The following is a 5525-nucleotide window of genomic DNA, read 5'->3' as shown; positions in this document are numbered from 1 at the left end:
GTACTTGTGATCTTCATCACAAGTTTGGTGACTTTTCTTTTCCTTTTACTAACTCTTTTTATTTTATTTTTTTTTTCCTTTGTTCATATTTTAGTATAGCTATTATTTAGTTTTTAGTTAATCTTAATAATTTTCTTTAGAATTTTATTTTCTTTTATTTTCTTTTGTTTTCTCTGTTTTTAATTCACAAATTGCTATTTGTGCATGCTATATTGAATACGAGATAGCAGAGGAAGCCATGAACTTCATGAGTTATGTGGCTGAAATTTCAAGAGGATGGGATGAACCAAATGCTCAAAATATGGGAAGAATAACACCTACAATTCCAATTGGAGGAACCATCCAAATTTCTCTTGGAAACCACAGCCACCTTAGTATCAGCAACCTGCTCAAGCACCACAGCAAGCCTCAAACCTTGAATAAGCTATGGTGAATCTTAACAAGGTCATGGGAGACTTTGTTGGAGCTCAAAAATCCATCAATACTCAACTCAGTCAAAGAATTGACAGTGTAGAGAGTTCATTGAACAAAAAGATGGATGAAGTGCAAAATGATCTATCTCAGAAGATAGATAATCTCCAAGATTCAATCTCAAGGTTTGCCAACCTCAACACAATGCAAGAGAAAGAAAACTCTCATTCTCAACCTCATCAAAATCAAAAGGGTATCCATGAAATGGAGGCTAAGGAGAGTGATAAAGAGGTTGATCTGCCCACATGCAAGCTAGAGCACAAGGAAGAGAGTGAAACAGAGAAAGAAAAAAGGGAGGAAATCAAAGGAAAGAGAAAGGGGAAAAGTACAGAGAAAGATGGCTATGATGTTAATGTAGATGAAAAACCATAGATGATAGTCATCAAAGAAGAAATGATGAAGAAACACATGCATCCACTTTTCCCCCAAGCTTTGTAAGGAAAAATCATACAAAGCAAGTCTCAACCGAGGATGCAAACTTCATATGGGATCTGGGCAAGCTAAATCAAGATCAAATTTTTTGATGGACTTAGTCTTTTCAAAGGCTAGCTAGTCCATAGCTTTTTGTTTTATTTTATTACTTGTTTTAATTTTGATTTCAATGCTTTAATTTTGATTTTAATGCTTTAATTTTACTTTGTTTTGATTTAACATAGGTTTTTGGATGATCAAAATCAAGATGAATGTGCAAAGCTGAACGGAAATGTTGCAGCCGCACCCAATTTCGCTACAGTTGGGCACATTTTTGGAGCACTTCCTGGAGCTCAAATTATACATACCATATGTCGATTCGAATCTTAGGAAGTCAGGAGTCCATCGCTTCAAACGGTACTCGATTTGGAGTTAAAACGAAAGAGTTATGGCCGTTTGAAGACTGTGCAAACAATGAGCTGAAATGTTGCATCCGCACCATGCATCTAAAAAGGAGAGCCCTCTCACTGAGATCACACACACGAAGCCTCTTACTCCATTTCTTACCTTCTTAAACCATCAAAGCCCATAGCTCCAACTGAGAGCTCCAGTTGAGTAGACTATGCCATCTAAGGAGACTACCAGAACAGAGGCCAAAGTCCTGATCCAACCCACTTAGAAGGCCACCACAGATGCATCAGCTCCACAGGACTCTACCATTACTTGATCATCTATTTACTTTTGTATTTACATATTAGTATAAATAATTCCATATTTTGATGTCTTATATTCTGGGAATGGATGTATTACTGATGATACATCATACATAGACATCATTTTTGTTTAAACTTGACATTTTTCTATTTCCTCTACTCACTAACTCTTATGTTTTCTTTGAAACATGTGGTTTCTCCTACATGACTCAGACTCCATGTCACTCAAGAGGTACCACTTCCTCCCTATTTTTTAATCTCTTTTGTCACATTGAGGACAATGTTCAGCTTGGTTGGAGGGGAGAGTTGAGGAAGTAAGTTTTGTTATTAATGCTAAGTTATTTTGGTAATTTAGTTGTTTTTGCTTAATTTTTAAAAAACTTTAAAGTTTTTATTCTACTCTCCATGGTTATTAAGGAAAAATTTTCAAAATAAAAAGAGAGAAATTGAATTTTTGTCTTTTTACTTGACTTAGAGTTTGTATTATGCTTACTAAAGTTGATGAATTGTTGAAACTTCTATTGAATTCAACCTCAGTTCTTCCACTTTAAGCTATTCACACACTGTGCACAATAGGTTCCGATTATAAGATGAAAAACTATTTCCCTCTTGACTTAGGAAAATTTTAGACTTGGTACCTTTGACCTCATTTAATAGTGTTGGGACACCTTATAAAAGGCCAATGAGCCTTTGAAAAAAAAAAATGTTTACTTGCCTTGAAACCCGAGCAAGGTCCGAGGGGTATATGGTGAAAATATTTAAAACTTGGTGCCCTAAGCCTTCATTGGTTGGGAATCACCGACCTCAATGCTCGTTATAAGGGTGAATAGGTGGAGTTTAACATACTGTAGGTGCTTGGATATTAAAATTCATTCTCAAAAGTCAGGGGTAAAATCCGAGGAGTTAGTGGTTGAAAGATCCTTAAAACTTGATGCCCTAAACCTTAATTGGTTGGGAGTCATCGATGGACCCCCGTTACATGGACAATTTAGAAAAGAATACCCTTAAGCCTTGTACTCCTACAATGAAAAAAAAAATTGTGAAAAAAGAGGTGCGTTCTTAGCCTATTGGAGGTTGACCAGTTTGCTAAGCTTTGAAAAAGAACTAGGTTTGGGGGAGAGATTAGTTCAACATACTATATTCGGAAGCTAATAAATAACACTTAGATTTTTGTGGAAGAGTAAGGTTTGGCCCTTTGGGAGTGGAAACTCTTTTAAAGCTTAAATTTGCATAATGTCTTCTCTTTAAGAATTGTGATTAGATAAGTTATTTGACAACCCTTGTTGAAGTTTGAGTTTTATTTCTTTAATGTTCCATGTGAGAATTAGATCATCATGCCACTTGAAAATTGTTTTTTGATCAGCATGATGTTGTAAATTATAGTATTGTTTATTTTTATTTTTCTCTCCTTCATTGCTAAGGGACTAGCAATATGTCGGTTGGGGGGAGTGATTACTACTCAAAAAGTGTTATTTCATAGCTTGTAATTAACTCTTTTAAACATTTTTGAGTAGTAGTTACCACATTTTAACCCAATTAACATATTAAGGACCATTGCAATCAATTCTAATCAAATTGTGTTAAGTTTTGGTGTTTTGATAGCTTTTTTATCACCAAAGCAATCCAAGATTGAGGAGAGTTCTTTGGAATCCATGGCAAGACACAGGGCGTCCGGACACACCATCAGAATGCCGTGTGAGCTGTGGCGGGTTGTCTTTTTCATCCGAACAACATATCCGGATAGGATATGCTATCATCCGGGTGTGATGATCGCGAGTGCCGTGTGCTTCTCCATGAGGGAGTCCGGATAGGGAAGCGCACCACATATCCTCTTAGAAAATCCGGATGGAGCTGCTCCGCCGCCATTCCACCCGGATGTCTCACATCTGGCACACACCTTCTCCGAATATTTCGCATCCGGCGCCTGACGCCGGATGGGAGAGGAGAGCATTTCAACTTCCCTAGTCAGACATATCCGGATCCTCTGAGTGCTTACCCAGAGAGTTTCGCAGATATTTTGCACAGTGCCGGGGTGTTCTCCTGAAGCTTCTAAATATTTGCGACCGACATTTTGAGATATTTTTGCGGTGTTCTCCTGAAGCTTCTCGATATTTGCGACAGACATTTGGAGATATTTTGCTTTAGATATTTGATGTCTAAATCCCCAAACTCTCCATGTAACCCACCAATTATAGGATTCCTTAGTTATTAAGTTTGGAAAAAGGGTGAATAACCCCTTATATATAGTTTGTAATCTTCTTTAAAAAGGTATGTAGATATCTCGGGAGCTTGTTCTCGAAGACGACGCATCCTTTGTACAGTTTTGCAAGGAAGTAAAATGCAAAGCACTTGCTCTACTTTTCATATATATTTTTGTTTTCTTTTTCTTTCTAGCCAATCAAACTCTGAGGATTTTTCCTCAGAGGATGAGAGGCTAAGCTCTTCGTTTCTTAGAGTAAAGAAAGCCAAGTAAGTTTCCAAATGCATAAATTGGAAGTTTTGCTGTTTTAGTTTTTAATGAAGAGAAAGTGTAACCCGTTAATGGTTTTTATCTTTTTAGTTAACTTAAAATGCCTTTAAATCACCTGGGCCAACACTTGGTAAGACAAGTAATCTCCATCCATAGAGATGCACTAGTTTATCTCTTGCGAGCCTTTGAGAGGTGGTTTGAAGGTAGGATTTTCTAGAATAGCCAACACTTGGTAAGCTTTTGGACTCTACGGAGACATCCATTAGTTATCTCTTGCGAGCTTTTGATGGGTAATCCAAGGTTAAAGATCACCTTGAATGGCAAGTGCTAGGTGAGAGGTATGAGCCATTGCAAGATGCATCAGTGAGAGGGATTTAGTGTTTGAACCCATTAAAGGGAAGCATCTGTACCACACCGGTTCGGGAAATAACTATATGTTAAATCCCCAATGCGAGGAAAAGAAACAAGTGACCGGAACTTCCTTTTTGTATAAGGAACTTGAGCCTAGTGATCTAAACTCCAAGAAACACTTTTCTTTGTAAGTAAAATCAGTTACTATTTTTGGTTAGTTTAAAACTAAACCTTTTTCACCAAAGATTATGTTTTCTTTTAAAGCTAACCTTGAAATGAAAAGGCACCAATTCAGCTTTAAATTAATATCAATTGTGAAGTGAAAACCCATCCCAGTGAACGATCCTAGAGCCACTATGCTATAGCAGTTTTGTCTTTGCTACCCTAGTACATGGTGTAATAGGTTATAAATTTTGTTGATTACTCCCTGAGGACCAAAATCAAGGGACACCAGCTGGACATGAATCAGCTGATACACCAATTGGGCACGAATCACTTAGCTCTCTCCTTCCTCGTCCGCCCCCTCCAGAGTGCGTCTTCTCCACCCTTAGCTCTAACTCCCCTTTTTCTTCTCTCTTTTTCCTCTAGAAAAACCCCAAAAAAGAAAATTCCTCTTCCTCCTCTTTCAGGAACCCTCCACCTTCATCAACTATCACCCACCTTCCTATTCCCCCCGTCAGCCAGCATGGGAGACCCCAACCACCCTCATGGGCAGCCATGCCTCTGGCTGGTTGTCCACATCTCAGCTCATGCATGGGAAGGTCCCCCTCTCTTCTTCCACAGATGTCATGCAAAAGGAGAAGGAAAAGAAAAAAAATCTCCCCGGGCCCCCCTCACTTCAAAAGGGGTCTACATTTACATATACTTTTCTATTAAATGTTTCTTTTTATTTTAAAATTAAAATAACAATTGCATTCTAAAAAGAGAAGATATTGTTAAAGTAAAACTCTTACCTTAAAGCTTTCTATGAAAAGAGAACAAAAATACCCCTCCTTTTTATCATGAATCTCAAATCCTAATTTGCTTCTACCCTTTGTCTAAAAATGTTTTAATAACTACTTAGAAAGCGTTTTAAGAAATCTAGGTATATTAAATGGGGTTTCTTGAAG

This window comes from Vitis vinifera, chromosome 2, assembly GCF_030704535.1.
Source record: "Vitis vinifera cultivar Pinot Noir 40024 chromosome 2, ASM3070453v1".
Lineage (NCBI taxonomy): Eukaryota > Viridiplantae > Streptophyta > Magnoliopsida > Vitales > Vitaceae > Vitis > Vitis vinifera.
The sequence above is the reverse complement of the archived record's forward strand: the minus strand, read 5'-3'. Positions refer to the sequence as shown.